The sequence below is a fragment of the Vulpes vulpes genome, chromosome 12 (assembly GCF_048418805.1).
Source record: "Vulpes vulpes isolate BD-2025 chromosome 12, VulVul3, whole genome shotgun sequence".
In the NCBI taxonomy this organism is placed as follows: domain Eukaryota; kingdom Metazoa; phylum Chordata; class Mammalia; order Carnivora; family Canidae; genus Vulpes; species Vulpes vulpes.
Genome location: NC_132791.1, coordinates 150,697,343 through 150,713,029, shown reverse-complemented (window position 1 = coordinate 150,713,029; position 15,687 = coordinate 150,697,343).

Here is a 15,687-nt window from a genome sequence, read left to right as displayed (position 1 = left end):
ACTTCCTCTGAGAAGTATGGTTGATTGTCAGCCTCTAGACAACACAACAAAGTGTTCATACTGAGACAAGGTTTTTGCCAAGTTGCTTTCAACCAGTGACTAAGCACAGTGTAGGTGCTAGAGCTTTGTCATTCCCACTTGATGCCTCGAATAGGCAATCTTTGCTTAGAGATTTCTCATTAGCCTGGTCAACGATTTCTCAAAATTGCACTGTAGTCTGAAACTCTTTCCACTTATTATCCTTCTTCTTTCCCTTTATCTTGTGGTTACTTCTGTTCCCTTACCCTAACCATTCACACACTTTAGATCAATCCCAAATGTACCATTTTCATCTTAGAATGGACCACTCCTGTCCCCATTTGACTTAAAATTGGTGGCTCTGACACAATCCAGCCCATAATGGGTAGTTCCCATTGCATGTTCTTTTGGTGACCTATCAGCAAGCCTTCTGTTTCTTCTAGGACCCAGTAACCCACAGGAAACTACTTCTCCAAAGGCGTATAATTTTCCCTTGCAGATGACATGGCCATATCCAGAATCTCAGGGACCTATGCTGTGATTCTCCCAGTAGGGTTTACCATAAACTCAATACTACATCTTTCCCACCACTGACACTTAAAATTCTGTAGGAAAAATAAAATAAAATAAAATAAAATAAAATAAAATAAAATAAAATAAAATAAAATTCTGTAGGGTCTGCACAAGCAGCAGGGTTGCTTGCACTGCGGTCTGGACCTCAAAAATGACCTCAAGGCCACCAAGAATATACTGAGGAGAAGGGGCATTGGCATCACTCAAAACTGCAATAGTGGCCCACTAGGCAGGCCAAAACTGACACTAAGAGAGTGGTCTCAGAACTGGGGTCCTTAATAGCCGTGGACATGATGGAGCCCCTATTTCTTTAGGTGATAACATTTAAACACCAGAAGCCAGGTCCACTGTGACCTGGGCACTCTCCTCCATGAGGTTATCTTTCCAGGTCCCACACTGGTAAAGTGATCAGCAATTATGTTGAAACTTTGTGCCAAGAATTATCTATCCCCAAATTCCACTCAGGATGGGGTTTTCCTTGCTAGCTGGTCAGTGCATGAGCCAGTTCCCAAACCTTTTTTCTCAAATCACTTTTGACACCACCTTTTTTACAGTTTAGGTCCTCTGAAAAGCAGAAAACAAAATGGATTTGATGACCAAGGTGTTTATTGGGGGAAATGTGCAGCTGAATTATAGCTAAAGTCAGGGGTGGGTGGACTTGAAAATAAGCAGAAGGGGAAAATCTTTACTCAGGTTTAAGCAGTGAACCTGTTTGTCCACATTATGTAGAAGGAAAATTGGCCTAAAGTTAGAAGACATACAGTGTCCTAGACAATAATTAATCATCTAACCAGATCATAGGAACCTTAATGAAAAAACCTGGACGATTAAAGACGGGAACATCTGGGATAGAGCCTTGCGAATGGACATATGTGAGAAACCACAGAGTATGAAAAGTTTTGCATTACACATTAATGCACCCCAGGAAGCATCCATCATGGAAGAGACATTGAAGAACAAAGAGACAAAATGACTCAGCCAGTTGACATAAACCAGCCTTTATAATCAGCCATTCCAGAACTGGTATGATGGACATGTGAATGGAGCAGCCACAGAGGCAGAAATAGGTGTAATGCATGAGCCAAACATCTGGATTCCACCTTATTGAAACTGATCTAGCTTCTATTAATTCTGAATGCTTAATCCAACCAGCCATTTCATAGCAAGTTAACTACACTGTGTCCCTTCCATCCTAGATGGACAAGTAGTTCATCTTCAGAGTGATATATCTATTCTCTAGTAGATTTTCTTGCTTACCAAACTTCAGCCAGCACTAAAATTCAAGGATTTATGGAATGTCTAATTCACAATCATGAAACATCAATCAGATTAGCATCTGACAAGGGACCCACTTCAAAGTGAAACAGGTGCAGTAGGAAGACCATGACTAGAATTCAGTGGTTGCATAGGGACAGAAAGCAACCATAATACTTTTAAGTGAATTTGTTTATATTAATTACCCATAGCATTTACATAGATTTGAATGGAATCACATATCTATATGTATAGCAGGCTGCAAATTCAGGTAAGAATTGATGTGTTAGTTTGAAATCCACATAAGAAGACCAGCAAGCTGGAAATTGTCAGGATTTCTGTGTTGCAGTTTTGAAACAAAATTCCTTCTTCAGGGCAGCCCAGGTGGCTCAGCAGCTTAGCACCGCCTTCAGCCCAGGGCCTGATCCTGGAGACCCAGGATCGAGTCCCACGTCGGGCTCCCTGCATGGAGCCTGCTTCTCCCTCTGCCTGTGTCTCTGCCTCTCTCTCTCTCTCTCTCTCTCTCTCTCTCTCTGTGTGTGTGTGTCATAAATAAATAAATAAAATCTTAAAAAAAAATTCCTTCTTCAACTTCTGTCTCTGCTTTTGAATTTTACTATAAGCAAGAAGGAGAATCCACCCAGTACCTTAAATACTTTTCTTAAAAAATCCCTAGCTAAATATCCAAATTCATCACTTATAAGTTCTACTTTCTACACAGTAGAACAAAAGTCATCACATCCTCTGCCACTTTATAATAAAAACCACCTTTTCTCCAGTTCCCAATGTTTTTCATTTCTGAGACCTCACTAGAAACAACTTTCACATTCATATTTCTACCAATAATCTCTTCAAGGTAATTGAGCCCTTTTCCACCAAATGCCTCAAAACTCTCCCATCTTTTGCCTATTACCAATTCCAAATCCACATTTTTGGGTATTTGTTACTGCAGCACCCCACTTCCTGGTACCAAAAATTATATTAATTTCTTAGGGCTGCTGTAACAAAGTATCAAAAAATGTGTGGCTTAAAACAATAGAAATTTATTGTCTCACAGTTCTGGAAGCTCCAAATTCAAAATCAAGGTGTCATACTCTCTCTCATCAAGGGCCATACTCTTTGATGGCTTTAGGAAAGAATACCTCCCTGCCTCTTCTAGCTTCTGGAATTTGCTGGCAACCCTTGGTGTCCTGAGACTTTTATATGCACTATTCCCACCTGGCTATCTTCTCTCTCTGTGTCTTCACATTGTTTTCCCTCTGGGAGTATCTGTTCCTGTGTCTAAATATCTCTTTTTTGTAAGGACATTAGTCACATTGGATCAGGGCCCACCCTAATAATCTCATTTTAACTTAACTACTTGTCTAAAGATCACATTGCAAGACGATAGTGTTTAGAACTTCAATACATTGTTTTTTGGCGGGAAATAATCTAATCCATAGCACTATGTGAAAACAGTTATTCAGGCTAAAAATAATGTTCAAGTTTATTTGGACAGTCAAACCCTTGAGAGGCCACTCATTATTCTAAGTCCTACAAGTTGAAGAAATTACTAACTTTAGCCCAATCTCTTTCATTTTACAAGTAAAAGAAATGAAGTCAGAAATCAAACCCATATCTTTTGATTTAAAATCCAGCCCAATTGTATTATATGATCCTACTCCATCCTTTGCCTAAGCCATTTAAATATAAGAGATTCTAAAAAGGCTTGTTTTTCAAGTAATAAGAATACTTGGGTAACAAAATGTATCATTTCCCAGAGATTTAAAAATCTTTGATTGGATGCAAATACTTTTAATCACCTAAATGGAAAACATAGTGCTTTGAAGTTATATCAATCATGTTTGGCTAAATTGTAGAAGGCCCAAAATCTTACTGGCTTGCAAAAATAAAGATGTATTCCTCCCTCACATTACCTGTTCATCATGGGTCAAGTCTGGCTCTGTTCTGCTTTATCTTCATGCCATTACTCAGAGTGAGGAACAGCCCCTTTTGGGGGCATGCAGAAATGAAAGGGAGGCCCAAGCACAGAGCGTCTTCCTAACACTGAGCCTTGACCAGGAAAAAGGGAACCCTCTCTACTCCTCATTCATCATGTTACACACACCGAGTAACAAACAACAATATATTACTGAGGATGATAAAAAGGCATAAACAAAGAACATTGCCCTGTGACACATGTCACAAGAAGAGCTGAAAAGTAAGGATGGAGTATGTACCTTGAGAAACCACCACTTCACCCCATCCCAGCACCACAGCTTCCATCTTAAGCACATGGCATTTTTAGGAAAAAGGTTGTGATGCTTTAAGGTAACCATAGCAACAACAAAGCCCAAGACTCACTCAACTCTTAGCTAGATTTCTCTCAAATCTTCACATCATTGGCCTGATAAGATGTGTGCCATTTCTAGGAGCAAAGTATTATTTACTTGTCTCTATTACTTTTCATGAGACGTATTGCATTCATTAAAAAAATTACAAAGAAAATAACCTATCGTCAGGAGAAAAAAAAATTCAACAGTATCAGAAAGGACCCAGGTATTGGACTTTAAAATGACAAGGGTTAATATGTTTAAAAAATAAGTGAAAAAGTTAGAAAATATATGAGCATTATTGGGAAATTTCAACAGAAAGATGAAAATCATAAAGGGCAAATGGCACCAGGAGAAATAAAAAATGACTGCACTGGAGATGAAGAATTCCTTTGTTGGGCTTATCATTAAATTTAACACAGCCAAGGAAAGAATCAGTGAATTTGAAGACAGATCAATTAGAAATTATCCAGTTTGAAACACAAAAAGAAAAAAGTGAAAACAAATAAAACACACGTCAATGAATATAAAACCAGAACAAGACATTGTATGACAATATCAAACTAGCATATATATAATTAGAGTCCTACAAAGAGAAGGAAGACAGAGATAACAATGCAAGAAAAAAGATCGTTGAGGGAATAAAGGCCAAGAATTTTGCAAAAAAAAAAAAATAATAATAATAATAACAAACAACCTCAAATCACAGGTCCAAGAAACTCAAAGAATCATAAACAGGATAAAAATGAAATACCTCATTTTGCTTATCCTCTCAATGACCCTATGAAGTAGTGAAAGTAAATGTCCATCTGTTTGTAGATGAGGAAAGATTAAGTGTTTTGTCCCCATTCACATGAATTTTCAGGGAGACAGAATTCTGAAGGTTACCAAGGACTTCTTTTCTCCATCTGCTATTTTGTTGAATTTGTTTACCACCTCTCCTACATAATTGCCATGCAGTTGTGGGGATTTAATCTCATTTTTTCCTCTTTTAAATGAGTCTAAGAATATGGGTTGTTTTCAGACACTATATTTAGAGAACCTATCACCAAACTTGGCATAATTCTGCATAGTTTCTATGACTTAGGGCTGTGGGGACCATCTGTGAATCTACTCTCTCAGAGTTATGGGCAGGAGGTGAGTATGGGTCTCTTCTACTCTTAGATCCCTGTATTAATCTGAAGGTTCTATAGTTTCTGTTCCTTATCATGGCTGGAGGACACGAGGATACAGGACAGCCTTCTATAGTGACTAACATTTGTTTTCTGCATGTTTTAAATGCTCTCTTCTTCCCTACCTAAGAGGATCATATTCATCTAGTGAATTTGTTCCCTGGGGGCTGGGATGAGGAAGAAGGGTTAGAGCAAAATCTTTCTGCCTCATTTTTTTCTCCCAAATATTTCTCTGTTACATCTAAATTGCTGTTTTCTAAAACAAAAACAATATTTTTACTTATTATTTTGCTTCTCATTTTCTCCACTGAAAGCCTACCTTTGAAGCAATATTTGTTTCTTGATTCTCAGCCTGAATGGGAAAATGTCACAAAGTGAAACAGATATACCCAAGAAAAGGGAGAGAAAAAGGCACATCAATTTATCATATTACATACAGTCACTATCATCACTGTTTTGATTACCAAAATTAGAGAATTGCAATTAGTTTAATAAACAAAGACTTTTTTTTTTAATTATTCCTAAGTGCATTCCATCCCCTTTGTATACATTAAAGCCAACTAAAGCATGCCAGGGCCATTCTGGCAATCATCTAGCAAACTTCTAAATTATGTATAAGATATCTTCTGTATCCTTCCAGCTCCCAGATCCTGCCTCTTAACTTGTAGGTATTCATATCTCTTAGCTTTGGTTTCCCTGGATGGATTCTGAGAGTTTTTACCTCTGATCCATTGATTCTTCCCCTCCTGATTGTCTCAACTAACACATTCCACACTTGTTCTGTCTCCAGGGACCCAAAGTTCAACACAGATTCTTCCCAGGGAACATGCAGGCTCTTTTCAAGATTGGATGATAAAAACATTGCAGGGATGCCTGGGTGGCTCAGCAGTTGAGCGTCTGCCTTCAGCTCAGGGCAGGATCCTGGGATCCGGGTTTGAGTCCCACACTGGGCTCCTTGCAGGAAGCCTGCTTCTCCCTCTGCTTCTCCCTCTGCCTGTGTCTCTGCCTCTCTCTCTGATGAATAAATAAATGAAATCTTTAAAAAATGCAAAGAAACAAAGCTTCAATGAGCTCCCATCAAAGTTTCTTTCTCTCTTAAAAAAAAAAAATCTGCTCCAAAGTATGCAAACATTTATTGTGAAACATATTTCCCCTTTCTGTATAAAAGAATATAAACACGTTGGCTGACATATGGGCCCATGTGTTCCTTCACCAAGGTGTGATGAGACTCAGAGCAGCATATGCGCCAGGTGATAGAGAGCTTGCCACAGCGTGGGTGGGAGCGCTGCTGTCTTGTAAAGCAGGTGCACAAAACCCCATGTGAATAGAAGGCCCTGTGAAGTGAAATTGTGGTTACTCAGACCCACAGCTCTAACATGGGACTATTAGGTTCAGATTCAACTGTTTATTTAGTGCCTTCAATGTGAACTTAGCGGACTTTAGGACTTATAAAGTCACAAAAATCACCCCACAGCATGGAAATTATACCTACACAGTTGAGAACTTGAAGAAATTTAATGAACTTTCTATAGTGGTTGTTCTCAAATTTTAGCGTCAGAAGAATCACCTGGAAGATGGTTACAACACAGATTGCTGGGCACAACCTCCCGGCCTCCCTCCAAGTTTCTGAGTCAGCAGTTCTAACTGACCAATATGCACTTCTAACATATTTCCTTGACGGGATGAGCACTGGGTGTTATTCTGTATGTTGGTAAATTGAACACCAATAAAGATTAATCTATTAAAAAATAAAAAAATAATAAAAAACATATTTCCAGGTGCTGCTGCAGCCGGTCCAGGAACCAGACTTTGAAAACCACCTTTCCAACATGTAGTGCATAGTGCTGAGGTCTTAAACCCTGATAGACTGAATTATGAAACATTGGTGCTATTAGTCAAAGCCACGAAAGCTAAGTCAGTCATCATGCTCAAGAGGCAGGGAGGGGGAGAAAATGGGACACCATGCTAATGAAGTCGCAGTGGTGCTAAGAATGTGGAATCAGGTCTAGGGCTGAGGTGATTGCCACAGGCACACCCAGACTCCCCACCACCAGGTTTAAATTGCTGCCAGAAACGGGGTATTAGGGTAGGTCCATCAGACTTTAAAAGTACATAATTAGAGTGGTCAGCCCCTGTGGCGCAGTGGTTTAGCGCTGTCTGCAGCCTGGGGTGTGATCCTGGAGGCCTGGGATCGAGTCCCACGTTGGGCTCCCTGCATGGAGGCTGCTTCTGCTTCTGCCTCTGCCTGTCTCTCTCTCTCTCTCTCTCTCTGTGTGTGTGTGTGTGTGTGTCTCTATGAATATATAAATAAAAATCTTTAAAATAAAATAAAGTTTTTTAGAGTGGTCAGGATAAGATACCAGTTTTTGACTTTTATTTATTTTTTATTTTTTATTTTTTTATTTTTAGTTTTTGACTTTTAAATGTTTCATTCTCACTGTTCCTATATCTTACTGTAAACTTAGATTATGCCAGAAGACAAGAATTCCAAACAGAAGTATTGAGTGTGTGTGTCCTAATAATAGGTGAGACTCCTTTCAACTCATATATTAAAGTTCTTCTAAGTATAGGCACCTCATTGACTACAGGGAGAGAGATGAGTTCAGGACAAAAGGTAACTGACTTTGACTTTAAAGATCTAATAATCTAGAAATGTACCTGCCTCAAATCAGACTGTTACATGTGGCAGGCACAGAGGGAGAAGGGATTAATTAATTCTAATTTGAGAGAAGCAGCATCAGAGAAGCCTTCATGGAAGAGATGGTATGTAAGTGCACCTGAGAGCTGAATAGGAATTTTACAGCAGAGACATTTGAAGGATTGTTTTTGTCTAATATATGGAAGGAAAATAATTCCCTCTTCTAGTAAGGGAATAGTATTCTATCTTAGACTCATTTCCATCCATACTACAGGAAAATAATTTTTTTAATTTTAAAAGACTTCCAAAATGAAGGTAAAAATATAGAGGAGAGGGCAAATGGAGCAAACACATTTACAAAGGCAAAAAGTCTTTCTCTGTAGAAAACATTTTGTTTTATTCTAATCTCTTTCTTGCTTACAACCCTCATAGGAGCCTTTCATTTAGAGCTGTCGAATTTCCAGAATTCCACTGTGTATTTGCACAAACTTCTTAGAGTCAGAGTGTAAAACAAAGAAAGGTTTGTACCTTAGAGGCTTCCTTTCTCATTCCACAGAGTATACTGGTTACAAGAATTAGCTGCTAGTATTAATAGTAGTAGAATGTAATAATCTTACTTTGGATTGCTTTATAGTCTCCACTAATGGACTTGTGTTAATCTTCCAGGGCTGTCATAACCAAAATACCACACATTTGGTTACATAAACAACAGAAATTTATTTCTCAGAGTTCTGATACAGGTTGGTTTCTGGCGAGAACTCTCTTCCTGTCGTGCAGACAACAGCTCTGTCCTCACATGGCTTTTTCTCTGTGCAGAGAGAGAGAAAAGTCTCTGGTGTCTCTTCTTCTTCTTATAAGGACACTAGCCCTATCAGATTAGGGCTCTGCACTTATGATCTCATTTAACATTAAGTACCTCCTTAAAGATCTATCTTTAAATACAATCACATTAGGGGTTAATGCTTCAATACATGAATTTTGGGAGAATACAATTTAGCCTATAAAAGGATTGTAAACTCCTCAGGCCAGATACTTACTTAGCCTATTTTGTTTCCCCCTGCACTTCCACCCTGTTTCCTGGTACACATAGGTCATTTGAGTTGAATGAAATTCACGTTTACTCCCAGTGAATTAACCCAACAACATGATGGTATGGTCAGGAGAAATATTACCATTACTCCAAATTCATACATGCATAACCATGGCTCATAGTCAGTATATAGTATATGCTAATCACTGTTCTAAACTCTGCATGAATTAACGAATATTATTCTCATTTTAGGAATGAAGAATTGAAGCCCAGAGGAGGTTAAATAATTGTCCATGGTGATGTCTATTAAATTGTAGAACCAATATCCAAACCCCAATAGCCTGGCTCCAGAGCTCATGGTCTTTTTTTTGTTTGTTTATTTTAAGATTTTATGTATTTATTCATGAGAGACAGAGAGAGAGAAGCAGAGGGACAAGCAGGCTCTCTGTGGGGAGCCTGATGTGGGACTCGATCCCAAGACCCTTGGATCATGACCTGAGCCAGCAGGAGATGCTCAACCACTGAGTCACCCAGGTGCCCCAGAGCTCATGGTCTTAAACACTAGGCTACATGTTTTACCCTGAGGGCCACAGAAATCTTAAGACTTGTTCACAATTTCTTATTTTTCACTTGTATTGGTTTCCTAGGTTTGCCATAATGAGTTACAACAGATTTGGTGGCTTAAAACTACAGAAATGTATTCCCTCCCTTTTTTTTTTTTTTGTTTTTTGTTTTTTGTTTTGTTTTTTGCTGTATGATCCCATTTTATTTTCTTTTTAAAATATTTTTTGTATATTTTTTATTGGAGTTTGATTTGCCAACATATAGTATAACACCCAGGGCTCATGTATTCTCTCACAGTTCTACAAGGCAGAAGTAAAAAAATCAAGATGGTGGCTGGACCACACTCCCTCCCAAGGCTCCAGGAGAGAATCTGATCCTTGCCTTTTCAGCTTCCAGGCACTCCTTGGCTTTTGGCTGTATCACTCAAATCTTTGCCTCCATCCTTACATGGCCTTCTCCCCTCTCTGTCTCTTCCATGGGTACCTCTTGTAAGGATACTTGTCATTATATTTAGGGCCCACCTGGATAACTCAGGTAATCTCATTCCAAGATTCTTAATTACCTTTGCACAGCACTTTTTTTTTTTTTTTTTATTTCAATAAGGTCACATTCATAGGTTCTAATGGTTTAGGATGAGGACATATCTTTTGGGAAGCCACCATTCAGCCCACTATGGCACCAACAGTAGGCAATGGTCCAGTATTTGGGGTACCATCAGTACCTGCTTTGCCTAGCACTTCTTTCCTAGAAACTTTTCCTCTTGCCTCTTCTCAGTCTCATTCAAATGTGTACCTTGGTTCCTACTATGTAAAGTATGCCAAACCCTTGGCCACAGTTAGTTGACCCATGGTGCATACAAACTCAAAACAATCTGAGATGTACCTGCTTTAAGAAGTTTGGTTTGGGGCCAAGAGAGGAAAGCAACAGAATCTGATTTTTTAAAAATTTGGTTGCTCTCGACAGCTACATTTTTCAGCAAAACAGAGACCAAAGAGAGGAAAGCAAGCTGTCAGGAACACAGCATTTACAAGTCAGCATTCAGGGGCACCTGGGTGGATCAGTCGATCATCTGCCTTTGGCTCATCGTGATCCCAGGATTGAGTCCCGCATCGGGATCCCCACTGGGAGTCTGTTTCACCCTCTGCCTATGTCTCTGACTTTCTCCGTGTGTCTCTCGTGAATAAATAAATAAAATCTTTAAAAAAAAAAAAAAAGAGTCAGCATTGAGACTGAGAGCAAGCACCTTAGTCACTTTGGGGTCAAACTGCCTCACGTGGCTCACCTTGATCCTGCCCCTGTTTCCCAGCAGGAGCACCAGAGAATTAGAGGAAACCACTGCAAAGAGAGAAAGAAGGGAGGAGAAAGAGAACATAAACAGACTTGTAGAGAAAAGCAGCATGTAAGACAGAGTCCTGGTGACATTCAAGCCACTAGTTTTAGTTTTCTTGAGCCTTAGTATGATTTCTGTAATTTGGTTCTATGAGTTGTTCCAGTGAACATATATATTTTTACTTCAACTTAATCAGGTTTGGGTTTCTATATTTGCGGACAAAAAAATTCAACCAAAAAAGCCTGGAGTCTTTTAACTTCTGATCCTAACTTTCTCATTATTTTCCAAGAGAAGACTGTAGCTGAAAGAGGATGGTGGTTCCTGTGAGGCCATAGCACCTATGAAAGTAGAAGCCTAGGTCGCTGCACTGATGTGGTGAACCAAGTTATCTCTTGTTAGACATGAAACTCTCTCCCTTGCTTGGCTTTTTCAGAAAATATATGTCTCTTGTCCTTTCAGCATGAAGACATGAAGACCAGTAGATGCTTTAATTGATGATTTAAGAAAACTTCTATTAATATTAACAATTAGACTGCACCATAAGGAGGTAATTAAATATATTTGTCTATTGCACCCCATACAAAGTGGCCCAGAATGCCGCGCTTTTTATTGCTCTGCTGCTGCTGCTCATGGTCTTTCTTCTTTTCTCATCTATAGCTTTGAGTATACCTACTGCTTCTAATATGCCATTTTCACTATTTTAGATAATCAAAGGGGAGACAAATTAATGTAGACTAATTAATATTTCAGGTTTTTAAACTTATGATCCAAATTATTTCAATTTCTTCTGCAAACTCTTGACCTCAGTCTGACCTCAAAGGACCTCTTTCTTGCATCACACAGAAAATAAGATATCCTAAATTGGCCACCATACATGCCTTTTCCTCCTCGTAGAGTAGACACTTTAGTGGAGAAAGAAAAGAAATTATAGAGGGGTACCTCGGTGGCTCACTGATTGAGCATCTGTCTTTGGCTCAGGTCATGATCCCAAGGTCCTGGGATTGACTCCCATATCAGGTTCTCCTCAGGGAGCCTGCTTCTCCCTCTGCCTATGTCTCTGCTTCTCTCTGTGTGTCTCTCATGAATAAATAAGTAAAATCTTAAAAAAAAAAGAAAGAAAGAAGAAAGAAAAAAGAAAGAGGAAAGAAAGAAAGAAAAGAAATTATAGAAATTATTGAAGCTATTGAAGCTATTGAAGCTATTGAGCTAATTTTTTTTTTTTTTGGCTCATTTTCTAGTTTGCTTACACAGTAAATGGGTTCACCTTCTGTCTATGGGCACCATCATTTTTGAAGGAATAACAATAATTCCCATTTGTTGACTGCCTGTCCTGGCCCAGGACTTTTACATAGCCTATCACATTTAATCCTTACCACCGTCTTATTTAAAGATTAACTGATACACTTTATAAGTGAGTAAACCCAGGTTTAGAGAGAATGAGTACATTGAGTGACCAATGTCATAGACCTAGAGAGTGGTAAAGTCACGGTAGGTGACCTAGAGCCTTTGTTCTTTCCATGGCACCAGGCAGGGCGAGAGTGGGTCTGCACTTCGTAAGCACTGAGCCTGTACTCCAAAGGAAAAGATAGGGGAGCCTTGGGATCTGTAGAGTTCTTGGGCAGTTCAAATGATTTGTTATCTGCCTGCATTTGTTTCAGAGTAGCAAAGTAATCTATCCTACTCAAAAGCAGCTGAGAATTCCTTTTCTGCTCCAAAGCCAGACCAGCACTAAGTTGGCCTGATATATATTAAGTTAATAAATTTCTCCCTCTTTTCCTGCTGTACTTTTTCATGCATTTTTCTTCATTTGCTAAATTTTTAATGTATTTTCATTTTCAAAACGTTTCCATAAGGTTAGTGGCTTCTTATTTCCCCTGGGCTCTTCTATTCCCCCAAATTGTTCATCACATGAGCTAGTGGAAAGAATCTGTAATGGAGGCACAGGAGACTGGGTCTCATTTTGGCCCTCCCCAGACTGTGAGACTATGGGCAAGTCCCTTCCATTCTCTGAGCCTCAGCATCCTTGTTCATAGGGAAGAATTAGGTTTCAGACACTCAGCTCCTTGCCAGCTGATCCCTTTGCCAGTTCTGCTGCATAGCAACCTGCACTACCTTCTCTGTTTTGAGCAAATGTACATAAACACTACTTCTCTCATAGTTCTCTTCCCCAAAGTAAAAACCTCCCATAAGCTATCTTTCTCATGTGTGAAAGGAGGGGTTAGTTTATTCTTCATATTCCCAGAATCTCTCCACATCATTGTTTAACAGTCATTAATTTAATTATCAATTAACTTAACTAATGTGATAAAAACTAGAGATTCAAAGATGAGCAAGCCATTCAACATACCCTCGGGTACTCAGAGAGGCAAATTGGGAAAATACAGAGAAGGGAACATCTCCCATCATGGCAGATCCTACCACTAAGGAAATGCTCCCACAAGAGATAATGAGGCTAAATCTTTAAAGCAATGGGTCTCTATGAGCAGTCTGCAGTCAGACAGACCTAAGATCAATCATACACAACCAGTAGCTGTATGACCTTGAACAAGTTATTTTACCTCTCTATGCCTCACTTTTCTTCATCTGTAAAATGAGAATAACAACACTAAATTCATAGAATCATTAGGAAGAGCAAATAAGGGACGCCTGGTGGCTCAGTGGTTGAGCGTCTGCCTTCGGCTCAGGGCGTGATCCCGGGGTCCCAGAACCGAGCCCTGCATCGGGCTCCTTGCATGGAGCCTGCTTCTCCTATCTTTGCCTCTCTCTCTGCCTCTCTCTGTGTCTCTCATGAATAAATAAAAATCTTTTTTAAAAAAAGGAAGAGCAAATAATGTTTATTCACTAGAAACATGGAAGTGCATACTATGTGTCAGGAGCTATGCTAGATTCTAAGAATATGTGAAGGAAATTTTATGTTAAATATGTTAAGAAAATTTTTAAATTATAAATATATGTTAAGTATGTTAAGAAAATGTTTAAATTATATATATATATATATATATATAATAAAAAATACCAGACACCAGCCTAAGCACTCTGGGTATATTAATTCATTTAATATACACTGTGTATACTTATTAGGTAGGCATTATTATTACCTATTATTATTGCTCTTTTAGAAAATAGTATACTAGTGCAAAAAGAATAAGTGATTAACACAAGCTGACAGAACCAGTAAGTGGCAGATCCTGAATTCTGACCTAGGCAGGCAGACTCCAGAGTCTATTCCCCTAACCACTGTATCACTTGCCCCTACCAACCTAATCACAGTGCTCTATTATCTCTACATGCTCCTGTGGGATTTGTAAATTCAGTAAGCCCTTGCAAAGCTGTCAGTACAGTGGGAAACACAATCAAACAACATCATGAAGTATAAAGTCATCACTGGGCTCTAGAGTGGACTTAAGACCAATCCTTGTCTGTTAAGAGCATCATCCTATCCCATAGAGATTGGTTCAGTGATGTACACATGACCCACACTGGCCCTGGAACTTCTGCAGAAATTAATCAGTAAAGCTCTTTACCAGTAGGGTTGCTGAAATGGTAGTATATAAACTGGATGCCACTAGTGGCAGTGCTAACAGGAGGCAGACGCCAACAGAAAAAGAGGCAGAGCCATGAAGCCCTGACAACGACCATCCCTGTATCATGAGTCATCAAAAGCTCTGTCTTGTTTAGGCCAGTTTGGCTTTGGGTTCTATTACTTGCAACCAAGAGTCCCAATTAGCACACTAAGAAAAGGATATGTAAAGTGCTTTACACACAGTACCACTACTCACCTGGTAGCTGTGTGTACAGTTATTTTTGAAGAATAAGTAGAAGTTAATTAAGTAGAGAAGGAAAAAGTATGCTCAACAGAGTGGCTGGTGTGTACAAAAGCACAAAAGTACAAGAGAGCATGGCCTATTGAAAAAGGCTAAATATCTACATCACCCAACTATAACATCCAGACTTCATCTGCTTATTGTTATGTGCTGACCTCCAGAGAACGCATCTTGATTTGAAAACTGTAGTATCAGGCATAGAATTTTCATTTCATTTCATTCTCTGTTCTGAAAATATTGAAGTGACTACACAAAGATATCCTAACTTAGTATTTCTGCTATACCTGCAAGGAATTGGCTGAAACTGTCAGATTGCTGACGTCCATGCAGTAGGTCTTTAAGATCAGCAAAAGTATCCTTTTTATCTTTAATCTCACCAAGATTCTTCATAACCCTGGTCTAGCATATTCTAGAGCCCAGTCCCTTCTGATCAGTCTGTCCCTCTTCAGGTAATCATTACAAGATTATTATCCATAATCTTGTATAATAGATAATTTATCTATCTATAGATAGATTCTTTATCTGTCCCTCTTCAGGTAATCATTACAAGATTATTATCCATAATCTTGTATAATAGATAATTTATCTATCTATAGATAGATTCTTTATCACACACACATAAAGAAACAAAGCCTTAGAAAGATGACACAGTTGATATTGGGGCTAGGCTGTGGTGGTTCTGGAACTTGAACCAAGTATATCTGATTCCCAAGCCCATGCTCTTTGCATTATGCAGCCTTTAGTTAACACTTTTGTTCCAACTGAAACATGAGACTTGGCATTAATACTTTTTATCTCCCATTACCATTATGTGATGTCACAGAGATCATTTATATTCATACTCAAACTCCCATAAAGGCTTAAGGGACTGTGTCATGCCTCTGCACAGAACACAGATACCACAGCATCAGCTCCAGTCAGCCACTGGGAAAGACTATGATGAGAGATAATATACTACAATGAGATAAATTT